The sequence below is a fragment of the Pipra filicauda genome, unplaced genomic scaffold, assembly GCF_003945595.2.
Source record: "Pipra filicauda isolate LSUMZ 115617 unplaced genomic scaffold, ASM394559v2 scaffold92_size2517590_pilon, whole genome shotgun sequence".
NCBI classification, from domain to species: domain Eukaryota; kingdom Metazoa; phylum Chordata; class Aves; order Passeriformes; family Pipridae; genus Pipra; species Pipra filicauda.
Window position 1 is genome coordinate 2293074 of NW_024105120.1, and position 18370 is coordinate 2311443.

General features: G+C 40.0%; 1 long non-coding RNA gene across 1 annotated transcript; it reads left to right on the top strand.

The window, feature by feature from the left end:
- The first annotated feature begins 21 nt into the window (after positions 1-21).
- On the top strand, positions 22-6890 carry LOC113992415. Its single transcript, XR_003542242.2, has 3 exons — positions 22-97; positions 4578-4691; positions 5146-6890. It is a non-coding gene; the product is annotated as an uncharacterized LOC113992415 (long non-coding RNA).
- The last annotated feature ends 11480 nt before the right edge of the window (positions 6891-18370 follow it).

The following is an 18370-nucleotide window of genomic DNA, read 5'->3' on the forward strand; positions in this document are numbered from 1 at the left end:
GCGGGGGCCGCGCCCGAGGGGAGCCGGGGAGGGAAACAAGAATCCCAGCATAGGGATCCTGCCCTTTCCCGGCACGGGATCGCAGTGCGCCCGCGAGGTGGGAGCCGGGAAATGGCAGGTGTTCGCGCTGCAGGGAAAGGTGTCGCCAGAGTTTTAGAGGGAGGCATCATAAAACAGGACTAGTTGGCACCTGCGTCTTGCGTGCTACGAAGCACTTGGTGTTATAATGAGAACTGCACCCTGCACTTTCATGTTTTTCGATTAAAAAAGGGACACCTTCCACTAGACGAGGTTGCTCGGGGAACCACCCAGCCTGGCCTTGAACACTTCCAAGGATGGGGCACCCACAGCTCCGCAGGGCAGCCTGTGCCAGGGCCTCACCACCCCCACAATGAGAGTGTCCTCCTTGTATCTAATCTAAACCTCTCATCTTTTGCTTTAAAACCATTCCCCCCTTGTCCCATCACTATGTGCCCATGTAAAGAGCCACTTTCCCTCTTTTTTAAGAGCCCCCTTTATGTACTGAAAGGCTGTGGTGAGATCTCTCCAGAGCCTTCTCCAGGCTGAGCAACCCAAATTTCAATAAACTCCTATATAATCTCTCTACTCACTTAAAACATGCCATTGGTTTCACTGTGGTTCGGAAATCATTGAAAAAGCTTTTACAAGCTGTTTGCATTGGTGTTCCTGCTCAGTGGCTGTTCCATCCTCAAGTTTTGTTTACTTTTGTGTCAATTGCCAACACAACTTTCACTTGACGGAGACCAAATTTAGGACATAATAATTGCAACAATTAGTTGTGATTGTAATTGGCACCTAAGAAGTTGTCACTGAAATATTTAATCAGTGGCTCCGTTTTTGAAATGAAGTATTGATTAATCTTAATGGTAGGAATACAACGTAGTTTAAAAATGGAAATAATGTCCATGCTATAAAAGACCCCTGTCCACAGCTCTGTCTGGCCTGAGGTTATACAAGTCACTGTCATGGATGGATATTGTCTAGAAAACCCTTCGTGAAAATCATTAGAAGGTGTGTTGTATAGATATTCAAATGAAAATGAGTGCATAGATCACATTCCAGTGTATTTCAGTCTTTTGCCTAGGAAGGGTTTGATACATATTTCATACAAATAAGTCCTGGGGCACTGTTTTGTGTGCTTTGATCATCCATTCCCTCGGGTGGGGTGATTGCGTTGCTTCACATTGCACTTGGTCATGCATTTCTTACTGAAAGTTGGCTACTGGTTATGGAATGTGATTTTGACTTAGTGGAAGAGGCAGATATTCACTGGCCACCATCACCGTTCCAGGAGGAATCTTCTAGTTTTTGTGAGGACTGAGTTTTATCTCCCACAACAAATTGTTTGCTTGTCACGCTTTTCCTTCAAGATGTAATCTTCACACCAGGTTACTGGGATGCCCAGAAAACAGCATTATTATTTAGAGACAAAAAAATCATGATAATCACTTATCTGAACATTTCTTCTTCCTGAGCAGGGGTGTGGAGAAGTAATTTTTAATTATTGTCAATAGCCATGGCCACATGCTATTTACCTGACAGCCTAAGTAGGAAATATGATCTTTTGTGAGATGTCAGTGCTTTTATTCGTGTAATTCTCACTTTTCTTAATGAAGGCCATTAATCATCAATATTCTTTTATTCTGGTTGTTACCATTCTAATCTGTTTTAGGCAGCCATAAATGCAAGAACACGATGAGGATAAATGATATAGCATTAGAAAAAATACAAACAGAAAGTTTTAATCTATTTTAGAATAATTATCCTAGTCAGCTAATCTCCTTTCATGAGTGAAGGAAGCTGTTGAGGAAAGGACTCAAACAGAATCACAGAGTCACAGCATGCTCTGAGTTGGAAGGGATCCACAATACATACTGAGATGTGATGATTTTCTTCTCATTTGATTGGGCATTTTTTACATAAAGTCATGAATGAAGAAGAAGAAGAAATCTAGAAAAACCCCAAGGAGACAGGTGGACATCAAGATTTTTATCGTAGTTTTACTTTATCCTGTGAAACTGTATCTGCCTCGAATATGTTCCAGAAACCACCCTCTAGATGGCAGGAGTTTGTCACTTCACTCGTGAACAGTAAACCGTCCTTTTTTCAGAACAAGTAAAGTGGCCTAGGGCTGTAATACAAGTGAATAAAAAAATAAATTAGATGGGAATAGCCAATTTGGAGCTTACAGAATTTCTATTAGCAACACTGGACTAGTCTCTGGGGAATTGTTGCAGATTTGTTGTTGCAAAACTACATGCAGAAAATAGTGAGAAGCAGCCTCATTTTTAGAGGTGTTTTCGGTGACCTTTGTGAGAGAAGCAGTGGATGGGCAGTGAGTGTGCCTCTGAACTGTTGTCATTCCATATCACCTTACAGAGAATCAGAACTGTCATGTCTTTGCTTAATGGCCACTGTCTTGCTGGGATAACAGGACAAAACTCTGTGAGGGCCTTCCTACACTGCCTGACAAAGGTATTTGTCTAGTCAAGAGCTTTCATGACAGCACGTATGTTGGAGGCTGTCTTAACCCCAAGCTGTGCTACCTGCAGAGCAAAAGCTGAGAGAACTGGCAGTGAAAGTCCCTTTTGTAAACTAAATGATGCCAGTGACAGCAGAGCTGTCTTGGCTGGTATTCGCGTACCAAAGGCATCCAGCAGCATGGAGTATTTTCCACTTGTTTCACTCTGCTACATCACCCTGCACCTCAGAAAGTTACTTTCACCTGTAAAAAGGGCTAAAGGATGCTAATAAATCAGAATCCCTCAAAAATAAATGGCTGTCCAGGGTACAGAGCAATGAAATTTTGGGCACTGCCTTTCTACCTCGCTCTCTTTCTGTTCGCATTTCGGAGTCATGTGGCAAGGCAGAGCAGTAGCACTATGGACAACATGCTGCTGCTAGTCAGATACATATTTTCAAGGCAATAAATTCACATTTCAAATTGGAATAATTCAGCAAAGAGAAGTTTGGGAACAGTTGTCTGAGGGAAGGTGGGATTGCTTTTTCCAGTGGCAAAGCTGAGTGGTACCCTTGCAACATGGTGTATCAGCTCACGTGGACACTGATCAGCTTCAGAGCTGCACTGCTCAGTTTTTCCTCTGCTCACCTCATAGAAATTCTTGCTGTGCTGTGAGGGCACATTTCAGGGATGGACACTTATTTATTTCTTAAGCTACTCAAGTAATAACAAAGGATTCATGCCATCTCATTTCTACTGAAAATTATTGAGATCAGAAAGGAAAATCAGGAAATTAGGTGTGTGCACAGCGTCTATCAGAATGGCAGTGTTCTGGGAGAGATAAGACCTTCATATGCAGTGACACTGGACTGTGCTGGATGACAATGAAATATTTTCACTGCCTTTAATTTTGATATCTCAGTCCCTTTAAAGATACAAGAAAGCATGTTAACTATCATCTTGAAATAAATACTGACCTGAGTTGTTGTCATTTACTTTTAATTGCATCAACTGCAATTTCTTTTTCTCTAAATAAAATGCTTGTTCTGATCTAATTAAGCCCCCATTACCTACCTGCCTATTACCATAATTATCTTCGTTATTGCAATGTCTCCTCACAGCATTCAATATGTTTGCCTCCCTGGGGGTTGCATTGTAAAATAGGTGCAGCATATACCTTTCTAAATGACCTTTGAAGCGACATACATCAAATTTAATTTGTTTTTAAATCCTGGCCTTGCAGCAACTGACCTTAAAAGTCATGTCGATATTTGTTTGATGTAAGATAATTTTGTCTGTAGACATTGATACTCACTGATTTAACTACATAAAGAAACGGGAAACGAAGAAAATAACTTGAGGCAAAAATCTTTACTGGCATCTACTGAGTTGGCATGTTCAGATATAATATTTTAAAATAGTCCTTCTTGACTTAGATGTCGTAAAAATTATTTTTCTCTGTGTGTTTTATTTTTTCCCCGCTGTTATAACTGGTGCTTACAGTCGTTAATCTTAGAAAATTATTCCCCAAGAAATTTCTAGATGGTTATTTTGTCTGGTCAATGTTTGTGGAATGTACCAAGAGGTAAAAGAAAAAAAAAAGAGATAAAAGAAAAAGAGAGATTTTGCTGTTAAGTGATTAGAGCCTCAATTCAGGGAGCTCACTTAGTTGTCAACTTCTTTATTAAAATCTATTAATCTTTCCTGTGATATTCGAGTTGCATATTTTCACATTTCTTGCATGACTTCAACAAAAAACTGAACGCATTTTTATCATGGTAGTTTATTGGGGCTTTTTTATATGCTTTTTAAGATGAAAGATACGCAGTAAAGCTAATACTGTATGTATTATGTAGCACATTTAATGTAGCATCGTATATTAATTATCATATACTAATTAAGATTGCTAAGGTGAGGGGATAGTGCAAGACTAATCAGTCACTCATTTTCTAAGAAAAGGGGTAAGCTATAATTATGTATGATGGAAAAAGAACTTGTTGGCTGGTGACAAGTTATTAGCATTGGGGGTTTTTCCATTATGAGATTATAATGTCATAAATTACCTTGTTTCTCTTCCCTCTGACCCCCACAAAAGGTTGGCACGTGGTGATAAATTTGCTGCATAGGTGACACTGGAAGGGTTTGTGTGTGAAGAAGAGGAGGGAGATGCCTGATAAATGGCAGCACCCGTGTGACAGAAATGGAAAAGGTAAAAAAAAATGAGAAAATCAAGGTCAGACAGTGGATGACTGATGACAAGAATTTCTCTCACAGTGCTGGAGGCTTGTCAGGTGGAAGTGGCGGAGAAGAATGAAAAATGTGAATGTTTTAATTGGTCATGGGATATGAGATTAATTCACCTGGGTGATCAGGAGACTGCCAAGGTGATCAGGAAACTAATAAGCCAGTCTTGTAGGAAGAGGCCGAAAGATGTGCTCTGTCTGGCAAAATGAAAGGTCAAAATGGGATACTGGGGTTTCTATCAGAGTACCAAATAAGGGGGGTGAGCAAAATGCCTGTTCTGTCACAAGAGCAAATGAGTATGAAACTTTACAGCCTGGGGCCACATGGTGAGAGAGAGATAACAACAGTGGGAGAGTGTCAAGGTTCAGGGAGTGTAGTTTTGTGGTATATGAAGAGAACTGACACAGTTTAATCTGCAGAAGGGAAAGCAGAAAAGATCTAATTGCTGTCTTCGAGAACCGAAATGGAATTTACAGAGAAGACAGAGCTAGGCTCTTCTCAAGGATACACAGCGAAAACATGACAGGCAACAGTCACAAGCAGCAGCAAGAGGAATTACAACTGATATACAGAAAAAAATTCTTTGCAGTGAGAGTGGTTAAGCAGTGGAAAGGCTGTGCTGGAGCCTCAAGCATTGGTGACAAGAAACTCTCTTGTAATTTAGAATGGATATTATTAAAGTAACATGATGAATTAGATAGGAAGGGACCTTTGGAGGTCACCTAGCCGAGTCTCTTGCTGAAAGTTTCCACATCAAATGAGGCTGACCAGGGCCTTGTCTAGCTGAATCCTAAATCTTACCAAGGATGGGGATTGCACAACTGCTCTGGACAACCTTTTCCTAGGCTTAACAACTCTGCTTGCAAAGATCCTGAAGAGAAGGATCCTGCTGACTTCAAAGGCAGTTGGATTATGTCCTAGATGAGGCAGAATATTTGTTTGCCATATTTTTCTGAAATATCTGTCCTAACAAATTCAACATTTCAGCTGTTCCATGTTTTTCTATAACTTTCCACAGTTATTGAACTGCGTGACATGTTCCTCTTTGGTGTCACTTCTTGTCTAGATAGCAATTTTTCTCCTTCAGTTATGGCTTTTCCTTGTTCAGTAGAATTCATTTGTAGAAGTCTTATGCAAATATGAACTGAGTGGTTTTCCTGTCTGATTACAGTTCCATTTAGATGACATTAATATCAGTGGTACTGAGCACTGCCTGAATTAAATACTGAATTAATTCAGCTAATGAAAGCTGAAGGACACACTGTTTGCTTTAAGCATGCAACATGGGTGGCTTAGCTGTTGGTTCAGAGGACTGAAAGAGAATCTTTGTATCAAGAGTTCATTTTCCTGATATTGTAAGGAGCTCTCTCTTATCATTTCTTTCACAGAACTTAACAAGTGCCCATTGTATTTCCCCTCACCGTGTTTTTGAAAAGCATTGTGGATAAAGGACAGAATTGCACCCAGTGTAGCACAGCATCATGGAGCAATTCATCACATGCTGAATTTCATAGTGTAGTTGATGTAACACCTGTATTATACGTAAGATGTTTGAATGCAGGTAATCGAGTGTCAAATCATATATTTCTTGGTACTATGAATAACGAGACTTGGAACCATTTCCAAGCATGGACATCAGTCCTCAGTATTCTGATTGATTTAGAAAACCCATTTGTTCATGTTCCACTACTGTTAGTTGATATTCTGACAATAGTTTTTATTCATTCTCAATTGTATTTTGTTAGATTTCATTTATAGTAAAAAGTTGTAGTAACGGTTCTATTGATTCTCAAATACTTGTACATTTAAACTTACTGAAATGTCACTATACATATTCATGTGCTCACCATGTTCACTAAACTCCTTATTTATATTTACTGGGGAGTAATCTGTAGTCCTATTCTGAGCTAAAGCTTATCCAGGGGTGATGTATTGTGAAATACATTTCCATTTTTATAATAAGTGTTCCAAGCGTGGTGCTATTAAAAAGCAGAGCAGAAGCATTTTTGGTGAAGTATAAGGGGGAATTGAAGAGTTTGCTTCAATTATTTTATTGTATTTATGTATTATGTGAAACACTGATGGAAAACTGCAGCCCTGATGTAGCTATGGTAAAACTGCAAATGAAGAACAAGAAAAAAGCAAACAGTTTCTGAAAACAGCATCCTGGGCTGGCAGCTGGTTTCTTTGCTTCTTTTTACAAGGTTATAGTTTTTTTTGACAAGATGGAGATCTCTCTAACTCACTGTAGATGTGCAGTGTCCACACTGAGTGCATGTCTGATGGGTCATTGGAAGTATCATCAAGGTGTTTGAGGAGTTGTTTGTTTGTTTTATTATATTTCTTTTTGCTGTCCTGTCTCTGGGCAGTCTGTTGCCATCTGCAGCTAGGATGTGGCTGTGTATTTTATACAAAGTTAAATACTTGTCTACAAGGGCCTTGAGGCTATGAATTTGTGATTTGCATGATGATGAGTGAAGTTAGATAGGAATAACTTTTGGTCACAGCCTGCTCCTGTTGGTCTGACCCACTCTGAGCTTGAAGACCTTCCAGGCATCCTAGAAAAGCTAGTTGTGTAACAGATTTGGGCTGGAAGATGAATGGGATGCCCCTGGCAGCCGGTATGTTACCAGAGCATTTTCATTTGTATCATTATCCAGCTGAAGTAAGAAGTTTACTTGCATTTGTTTTTTGCAAGTGGTTGCTTGGTGGATTTTATTTTCATAGTGATATTTTTTCCACTGGTCAGTTAGTTTTAAATCTAATTTAAAAGCTCAGGCGTTTTAAAAGAGCACACTTTTCTTCAATGTTAAACCCAGCTAAAACAGCCTAGAATGAACTGGAGCACTGGCCTAGAAAGGAAAGGCTTCACAGCCCATTACTGATCCCCTGAGCCATCTCATCTCCTTTACTGTCATGTAATGTTTGTTTAATGCAAAATTTCCATATAAAGCCAAACAAAATAAAAGCCAAAAAGCAGAACAGCAGCTCTTTGGAGTTAAGGTATTAAAATGGAAAGGTGGTGAAAACGAGATTTCCTTTCATCAGTGCGTTAGCGACCTTAGGGGAACCCTCAGCAGGGAAATGCCACAATGGTGAGAAAAGGCTCATCTCAGAAGAGAAGGTGGATGAGGTGTTTGGCAGCATGGGCTGGAGTCCCTGAGGAGTTTTGTTTTCAGTTTCAAGGGAGGGGAGACCCTTCAGGGAGCTGGGAGGATTTCTAAAATAAGTGCTCTGGGCCAGTCTGTCACTGTTCATGTTACCAAGTATATCTGGGCAGGAGTGTGTCACTGTGTGACTTACTGAGGACTGCTGTGCATAAGGAAGCACGTCATTCCATGAGTCACTGAGGATTTCTATGCATGACTGACTGTTTCTGTGCTTGAATATGAATAAATAACATTCAGAGCCTCCAGTTATTCTAAAGAGGTTTAATCAAGGCTATCAAATAACTGGATTGTCAAAAACCATCACTTGCTGAATTTATTCATGAGGTTTCAGAGACTAAAGTAAATTCAGTATCTCAGCAGTTTATCCCAGATCTTTTAAAGTTCCCAGGAAGATCAAAGGAAGACCCCTAATTAAGATCCTTGAAAATATGGAATCCAAAAGGGATCACTTGTGTGAAAGGTGGAAGTAATGTGTTAAGAGCCCTGTGCACATACCCCCTCCTGTGGGATGCTTTCAAGCTCAACAAGTGCCTCTGCCGTCACTGTGGATCTGTCCAGTTTTGCACGGTATTGGGTGTTGAGTGCAACATTCATCTGGCGGTGAGCTGGGGACTGGAGGTACTTGGCAAGGAGGATAGAATGTGTAAAACATGGGTGACAGCCTGGAAATGCTTGCTGAAGGTGCTGGAAGAAGGCAAGGGAGAGAATTTCAGAGCTTACTCGCTGAACGTATGTTAACGTTACGCGTTTTCACACAGGCCTCCTGGGTCTGGCACTTTCAGCAAGGCACTCACCTGGGCTGCCCCTGCATTCCCACTGCCCCCACTGCCACCCTGGCCTTGCCCTAACTCTGCCTTGCACTGGCACCCAGGGGAACATTTGTGTCACAGCCTCCCCCACGTGCAGGTCTGTTGTTTCATCTTAATCTCTCAGATGTCGTCACTCCCCCACCACCATGGTGGGGCACAAGTGAAGATAAAAGAGGTGAGTGGGCTGTTCTGTGGATGAATATTAAGACATGCCAGGAATGAATACCATACAAAGAATGGAGATACCTGAAGGCTATCCACAGTTAGGAAGAAATGAATGGCTGAAACATTTATACAGTGGTCTTCAAACTTGAATTATCATGGTATTTGCAGAATTGGCAGAGCTGGTTTGCTCCTGTTGCAGGATGAGGGCCAGGAGCTCATGCAGACTACAAGCAGCATCCAGCCAGGCTGTCCCCATGCCAGGGGGGGTGTTCTGAGGCTGCTCTGTTGCAGCCCTTCCCCACAGAGGGCTTTTCCAACAGGGAGCTGTGAAGTCACCCTCTGTACCTCACAGGTACTTCTGTGGTGTGCTTGCAGCAGGCGGAGCTCTAAGTAAATGGACCCCTGCTACCACCTCACCAGAGCTTTTCTAAAGGCTGGGTTTTTTCACCATGGATATGACAGAGCTGCTGGGTGAGTCCAAGTTTGACCCTGAGAAGGCAGTATGCAGGTTTCGAAGCAGCACTTTTTAGGAAATGGTGTAATTTTTCATTTCACAGTTGGGTAGGCACAAGTGTAAGGAGTCTCAGTGAATATCTGTGGCCTGCAGCTCTTAAAGAGCACTGGAAGGGTGTCCTGAAAGAAAGATAAAGAAATTATACATTCTTTCCTCTGAGTAACTCAATCTGCCATTACATCAGACTTCCTTGGATTCAGCTTCAACAGTTGCTCTTCAGCCTGGTGCTGATCTCATCCAAATGTTTGGGTAGCTAGCAGATGGCATTGTTTGCATCTGAGGTGAAGCGGATGTAAAGTTTGGAGTGATTTTTTAACTGCTGGTACTTCATCCCTGCTCCGTTCCAATGCACACTGGAGGCTTACAGAGAACACAGTGTGACACAGCCATTCTAAGAGCAGAGCTGGAGTTGAGGTGCTAAAATAAAAGCAGTTATTGAAAGCTAGTCAAATTTTATCCACAGAGAGTTTGCTGCCCTATCTCTGTTGTGCAGCTGCATCTCTTGTGGAGCAGACGCAGCTCATAAATAGGGTGCGGGAATACTACAGACATCGTTGGGAAAGAAAGATGCAGAAATAAACGCACACAAACATGAAATACAATTATCCAGCTTGGAAATGGGTTGCTACACATTTCTTATTGCCTTTCCTTTGGGGAATTTTGCAGAAACAGACCTTCCACTTTCATCCTCTGACAGAAGATGGCACCTCCCATAGTCTAATGCACATTTGCAGCCCTCAAAAGCTTTTGTTCATTATGAACTGAAAGATAACATCCTTGCTGCCCACTGAATCACTGACAGGCAAGACCGTGAGGTTTTTCCTAGTGGAGGCTTGTTGGCAGCTGACTGATAAGTAAGACCTCTTGTCCAGCCCTGGGTAATCCCAGAGTGGCCCGACTGTGACTGGATCTTACAGGGCAGAGCTGTCCTGACTGGGCAGCTGCTGGAGCTGGTGGTGCCTGTGACATGTCTGTTGGCTCACATCCTGCTTTCTGTCCTGAGCTTGTGGGAGCTTGGCTGTTCCCTTGTTTCTGGCCATGGGTCCTTGGCAAAATATCCTTTGCACCAACCCTTGGCCTAACAAGTTGCATAACCTAAGGTTGGCACTTCAATCCCCTCTCAGCCCACATAGTTACAGGGTCCCTGGTCCCTTGTTGGTCAGACCACTTGGTCTGAACACCTAATCCTTTTTCTGTGTTTTCGGCTCTTGCCTTTCCTGTTGCAGCTTTTCATGCCTTTCATGCTGATTTCAGAGCTGATTCCTACGAATTGGAGAAAAAGTAAAATAGCAGCTCTTGTTACACCCAGAATTCAAATTACTATATATCTCATATTAGGGTTTTTTTTGGTTTGAAATAGTATCTTGTTCGACAAAAGTGAGCAAAATAAAACTGTGAAAGAGAAAGACAGAGGGAGAAGGAAGTCCCCAGAATATTCTAAGTGTTTGAGTGCTTACATAAGCTGTGTGAGAGGAAAAGGCAAGACACACAGTCCCCTGTCATCTTGAACTGGAGAATGTGAAAAGATCCCTTTTGTGGAAAAGGAAGAAAGCAGGAGACTTCTTTTCCCTTTGCTTTGAAACAAGTTGGATTAAATCTTTGACACTAACAGATGGGACTTTCAACCCTTTCCTTTGCAGCTACAAGAAAGGCAATGACTTTGGGTAGGAGCTGTTTGGGCTGAAATGCTGACTTGAAGCCATGAGCAGACAAATTTAGAGGAAGGAAATTCCCTTGAACAAAGATGGTATCAAGGTTTTATTTAGAATTTGTGAATAAAAAGGAGGGAAAATTGATCAATTTTTCCTCATTTCATGAAACTTGCAGGGTATGTTGAACTTTGAACTTCCTAAAAGGGTCTGGATTCTCTGCTAATTCCACAGTTGCGCTGGATTCATCTGTCTGGCTATAAAATAACTGATTTATCAGAGTAAAGAAAGCTGGCATAGTTATGTAATGCTTGGGCATTACTTAACAGAATATCTGTGCAGACGCATACTATTATTTAGCAGACAATGTTCATCTGATGGAAGATATGAAATTTTACATTAAGGCTAATATTTGGAATAAGAATGAAGAGAACTTTGCCTGCATAAACTATGTTGCAATTTTTATGGGAAATACAATAGAGATGTAAAACAATTTGAGTTGGGTTTTCTTTACTACAGAAAGTTGCCGTAATAAGTAAGAAAATTTTAGATGGTATACTTTTATCACTTTTCTCTTAATATAACATAAAAATTAATTTTGTCAAGTCTAGTAATCTAGTTAGAGTATTTACAGTAGTTGAACATTGGACTGTGATTTATGCAGTGTAAAAAATAACTTTCTACATGAGGAGAAAGTCATCTATTTGATAGAGCTACTCAGTATATTGCAGCTTTCAAGTGTAAGCCATAGTACTGTGCTTTCCTTTTGCAGTAGTTTTATGCAATTATTGAGAATATTTAACACATTTTGTCTGTACTGCAAGTTGAATTTACATCAAAGGTACTTTTATTTCCCCACCATAATTCTTTTTTCAGTTTGACTGTCTGTTTCTCCAATGTTAGTTAGCAGCAGTGCTGGTAAGAAAAAGTGAGATGAGGACAGTCATGGATAAAATATGAAATAAATATTAATTGTGGGATTCTTTATCTAAAAATTAATTTAAAGTACAATGACAAATATATTCTATAGCTAGAAAATTTGCATGTTGTAATATATCCATGAAATTAATGTATTGGGTTTCTTCCTTTTGCAGTATCTGTCCTGCAAGCTTTTAGTATTTCAATAAATCGTAGCTGCTTGTGAGAGTAGCTGGTCACTGGTGCTAATTGAATGCTTCTGGATTGTTAGCTTTGATCTGTGATGAGGTTTCCATGGTGATATCAGCAGATGATACTATGGCCACTACAACTATTTCTTTGTGCTGATGTGATTCTGAACTGCCCACCTCACTGAGGATGAAATCCCAGCTCTGCTGAAAATCATTGGGAGTCTGCTGTTGATTTCAGTGAATTTGATGTTGTCTCTGTCATGACTGGGTTTGGAAATGTGCTCTGGAGTCATATAGGTCCCAAGTGAAGGCAGTTTGGAGTCAGAACAATATTTCTGGTTTAAATTTTTCCCTGTGTTGCTCGAAACCAGATGGAATTTGCTGGCATTCAAACCCACTCCCAGACTGCTCATGTCTCCACATTAAATAAGTTATGTGAGCCATTTCCCTCATAACTTAAACCCTCAGTCTGGGCTTATTTGATTTCATTCCACAGAAGCCCTTAGAATGGAGTGGGACAATATGGCAGAAGGGATCATAAAAGTACAGAGAAATGTTCCCCTTCAGAGAGCTTGCAGTTGGATACAGATGAGCTTCTGAGAAAGCCTGGGAAAGAAGGAGGTTTAGGAGAGTTGGCAGTGATCAGCCCAAACCAGCTGCTGCCTGGCTACACTGATTTCAATATTTTGTCATTTGAATAATTAACACTGGTTTTAAGGAAGCTTTTGAAGGAAGACAAAGTGATTTGCTCTTCTGCATGAAGCAGGTGGAAGAAAGCATGGCATGGGCAGAGGGTGGCAAGGTGGGAGAGGATGCAGCAGTGGCAAACTGAGGGATTGTGATGTCCCTAAAAGGGGCAGGTTGGTAGCAAAAATTGAGCATGACCAGGAAGGAAGAGCTAGTGAAAGGATATAAAGGAAGGGAGGAAAAGGGCCAAGATAAGATGGTGATCTTATTTTAGAAATTTTCTGTATGGTAGGATTGCAATTGCCAGGACAAGACAGAAGGAAGTTCCTGTAACTACATGAGATGGGCGAAGTTCCTGTTAGGACATGAGATGGGTTCCTAGATAAGACTTTTTACATACAAGTGTGGTTAAGAAAGTCTGTAATTTTCAAGAGATTATGTGACAAGAAATAGCAAGCTTTAGAAGTAATCAGGGTAAGAGAATCTCTGAAGGTCTCCAAGTAAGAAATAGTTTTCAAACTTTTCTACCTCCTTATGCTAATGAGACAGTCTTGGGTCAGATAACAGCAGAAAAGAAGCATTTCTGTAATACTTCAGCTGTTTTTTAAAGCTGAGAATGGGACAAGGGACGAGATTGGTTGTAGACCATCAAAAGACCTCTTAAGGAAGGATGTGAGCTGTGATTTTTACCATATATTCTTTTGGACTGAGAAGTAGCTGTTTCTCCTAGAAGGAAAAATATCCTAAATAATATCCCCTTCCTTGATCCTTGTGTTAAAGTTGAAGTACGAGCATGTGGAAAGGTTCAGGAAAGAAATTTAAGGAAAGTGAAAAAAGATGTATTAAAGGTACAGATTTTAAGAAATCGCTTTGAATTTTTTCCTGAAGCTTTTTTTTTAATGACGAAAGCAAAACAATCTCAGTTGTGTCAGTTTTATGTTTAGTTCTACAACTTCTCTAAATATTGTGTAAATCCAACCCTCTTGTGAAGACACCAGTGGTTTTCCTCCTAGACTGCAGAGAACCGGTTCTCATGGAGCAAGGATGACCTCTTGTGGTCCTCTGGTAGAGCTTCAGGTTTGGCTCAGGTTTGGCTCATGTATAAAGGAGTTCGGATTTTTATTAAATTAGGGAGAACCACAACATACATTAACTATTCCTATAGCAATACTTTATTTAAGTGGGGAGTACAAGCATACTCACAGAGAGTGTGGTTTTTCCTCTTTGCTGGACTTTCCCTCATGTTAATGTTCTAAGCTGAAATTTTTTTTTTTTTAATAATCTGCAAAAGTAAAACAAAAAAAAAAGCAAATAAGATTTGTGCAATTAAATCCTTCTAGGTAAATGTTCCTATCAGTCTAAATGTGTGCAACCCAAAAGTTGTAGCACTGTGCTACTATACAGGAAAATACTACATTTTCACTGTTTACACTGACTGAAGTAGAGACTAAATATTCTGCATCAGCTGGAGAAAAATGTATTTATAAAAATACTTTCTTATAAATAACCTAACTTACTCTCATATTGGCTATTGTTTTTAATGATACTTCATGCTGACACTGTTCTCCTAAAGTTACCATTACCTTTAATCATGCAAAAGCTTGTATTATTTAAACATACATTGTTTGTGTTTAACCATGGTCCAAAAGTTCAAAATCTTTGGACTGATCTGAAATGAAGTTCAAACCTCTGGTGGGTTTGAGGAAGGAAACTCTCTGTCTTTTCTATAGCATCAAAATCCTGCAATGTTCTACCTTGCAGAGGCTTCCTTTCTGCCTCTGCTAGGTAGTGCAGTATGCTCTGAAATGTGATGTGCAAGTAGCCCTCAAAGGCTGTGGACAGATCTAAGTTCTGTCATTCTCCTTGGGTAAGTGTTGTCAAAGTTATTGTAAAATCTGTAGCTTGAAGATTGGGAATTCAATATAAAAAAAAAAAATCTAATCTCAATATATCAGTGAAGGAGCACATCTAAACCTCAATAACTTTGGGAAGAAAGGCTTGATTAGAAACAGACACTTCATTACTATGAGATGTCATTGTAACTGAGAGTATTGGAAAACTCAGACACTGGACTGTGAGGAATTTCAGGCTGCATTTTTCTGATGGTTGATGCTAGCACAAAGCAAAGGTCTTGTGCTTCAAGATCTAAGACAGTCATCTCTGGAAGGCAGTATAGTATGAGCTGGAGGCAATGACGAGAGGACAAATCAGCCCACATCAGCTTATCACGGGTCTTTTTGTACCTTCCAACGTGTTTTCTTGTTTTGTCCATTAAGTGGTGATTCACATAGATTGTGTCTGCTAAAATACATCCATTTCCAAGGTCCTATGAATAAATCACTAGGCTGACTATCAGAAAAAATAGACTACCAGAAGAAAGCAGTTTTTTCTCTGCACAAATCATTCTGATATGCATGAAGGCAACATAAATATTTCCTAAAGAGTGTGGAAACATTGCCACTATCAGCACACCAAGAACGTGATATGTTTATTATTTTCAAGCTACCCTACACGATATTCTAGTGGTGTTACCTGGCCAGTTGTCCAGAACTAATCAGTGTCGACAGGACATCAGAAGGTCCACAAGAAAACCAAATTTAGAAGCCATCACGTGCCATATATAGTCAGACAGGCATGAAGCAGTGCCTGCACACAAGAATTGTCATGGTCTGCTCCTACTACACATCAGTGACAGCTGCTCATTGTCCCTATTCTCAAGTAACCAACAGGCATGGGACACAAATGATGAGTTTTCTTCTTTTTGTTTGGTTTCTGGTTTTCTAGGATTCTGTAGCCCTCTAGTTCTGAAAGGCAGAGAAATGCTGCACTGTAGCTACTGCTTATAAGTTCTCATCTTGATGTAAAATACTGCGAGGGAACTTTGATCAAATCTCTGGGGTAAGCACTGAAAACACCAAAGCAGCCTGAAGTTACTTATTTGAGCAGTTAGTTCCTCAGGGGGCTGACCCACAGCCACAGATTAACTCTGAGCATGTCTATCGAGTGCTTCCTTGTCCTGAGGGGTTGGCTAGTTACTGGGTACCACAGAAGGTCCCAAAAGTTTTGAATGTGTTTACAGAGGAAGTGGAGCATTTTCATTTTGGTGCGCTTTCCCTAACGCTTTAAAACAGAGAAGGAAGATACAGGTGATTCCTGCTCCAAGAGAGGCCACTCATCCAGAAGACCTTTCAGCCACAGGAAAGGTACCAAATGAATCCCTGTTCCTCAAAGGTGATGATGACAATGATAATAATAGCAATTAATATTATTAAAAACAGAACATTGGCAGAAAAACACAAGTATAGCTATCTCTGTAAAAATTGCACACACACACACACACGTATTTCCAATCATAGGATTTTCCACCACCCTTAGGAGTGTTGAGTAATGTTTCTCAGCCACAGCCTTCCTTCCCTTCTGTAGTGCAGAGCCCCACATGGTGAGTAGGGGAAGCTGGAAGCTTCTCTTGCCTCAAGGTGGAGAGAAAGTCTCTGTCTGCTTTCTCTGACTTCTCTGGGTGTCCTAACAGACTAAAGGGGTGAGGGTTTCCTGAAAAATAATTTCAGCCTTTTTTATTTCAAAAACTTGTTAGCTGATTTTCTAAAAGCTGGACTACGGAAGGCTCAATATTTTATAAATATGATAAAATATTTCTCTTAGACCTCTCTGGACTATTTGGAATCAAGCAGGCATTTGGGTAGGAAACTTCTTGTTAGCTTACATGTGTCAGAACAGGTAGTTGCATTCAATTACTAAACCAAGCACTCTATTTAGAACCAAAGTGTTCAAGGTAAAGAAACCAGAGCAAGGCTATGCTGTGCCTAGAGAAAATAACCTTATTTTTTTACTAAATGCATGTTTTACATGTACATATACATTTGCCATCTACAATACAGGCAGAGCAGCCTTGCCACCTACTTAAATATTTTGCTGGTTTTTATTTATGGTTTGGATAATAGGAGCAAAGTGATTTATAGTGGAAGTAACTTTTGCCTGTGTTCATGGGTAGCTTAGGAGTCAACTAATGAATTTCTACAAATTTACTTTGAAGATCAGAAAATACTTTGTAAAGTTTGAGAAGTACAGTGGAATATAAAACCCTATATACATTCTTGAAATGCTAACAAGTTGAAAGTTTACCTTTTCTTTCTAACGTCTCATAAAACATGGACCTAGGAACAATATCTGATATTAAAAACCATATTAACAATTTAAATGTTAATAACATCATTAGCGTTGTAGGAAATCAGCATAGTTGATCATAATGGACTCTCTTACAGGAATCCTAATTAGTCTTTGCTATCTGTGTCAAAAACAAACAAACCCAAACTGACTCTAGAAAAGTCTTTTCTTCTCCCAGGATGATGCTAAAATGAACAAATACACTGACTTGTATGGCAACAAAACTTTTAGTCTCTTCACAAAAAGAAGCTTTTAGACAAGATATTGACTAAGGCATATGCCAAATAAAGGTGTAATGTAATAAAGGGATCTGAGCAATTTAACTCTGTCAGATAAACAGCAGTGTTATTGCACACTGCTGCACTCAATTCTTTATTAAAAAAAAAGGCCCAGATCAGAGATTAGAACGAGAACTTGATGAGCAAACTTCCTTGAATGACTTTTTTGCTAAAAGTGTACTTATAAATCATTCATCAGTTCTTCCCCTGCATGGACCATTTCTCTGTCGCTGCAGTTGTAGTGGTAAACAGTTTATAAATGTATGAGATAAGAGGACACAATACAAAGGATAAGGCTATTATCTAAACTCTAAATGCAATGTCTGAAGCATATGAGTGATGAGTTGAGAACATTTACTTTTGAAGACTAGCCTTACAGGAGGACAGAGATCTAAAGCACAAAGAGGATGAGAAGTAGAAATAGCTCAAAATTAATAAAACCCATCTGAGCTCTATCAATTTTTTAAGTAAAAACTTTGCGTACTTTTTCCTTTAACTCTGAGTACAAAGTCTTCATAGGCTATAGTCTGAGTCACAGTCCAGGTAACTCATAGCCTTCCATTCTTTTTCTTAGGTGCCAAATCCTAAATTGCTATTTTCCTTCCACTGCATTTAGCCCTCTTGATATACCAACAGAGGGCAATTAGATCCCCTTGTTGCGAAGTTTTTCACTTTTTCATTAATAATTCCTTACTTTCTCAGTCTTCTAACTGCCCCTTTCTGCATCTTCTACCAGGGCAGTTCCTCATATGCACAGCTCCAGGTGGGTTTCCTTGAGACCTCGTGTGAAAAGATTTGTATGCCCCCCACTGCTGCTGATCCTGCCTGCTAATGCATTTTAAGGCCACATTTGAAGGGGGAAAGGGTGTTAATGGGATCTTTGTGACATTATCATCTTCATGAACGAGTATCCCAAACAATAAGCTTCCAGTTAAGATCAGAAGTATGTCTTTTCAGTCTGTAGATTCATGAGCTGGCATTATGCATTATTGAATTTCATCACATCTCTCTCAGTTGGATCAATAAGGTTCTCCTATGTTCCTTTCTCTCTGTTGCCAATGGCACCTTATTTTATGTCGTC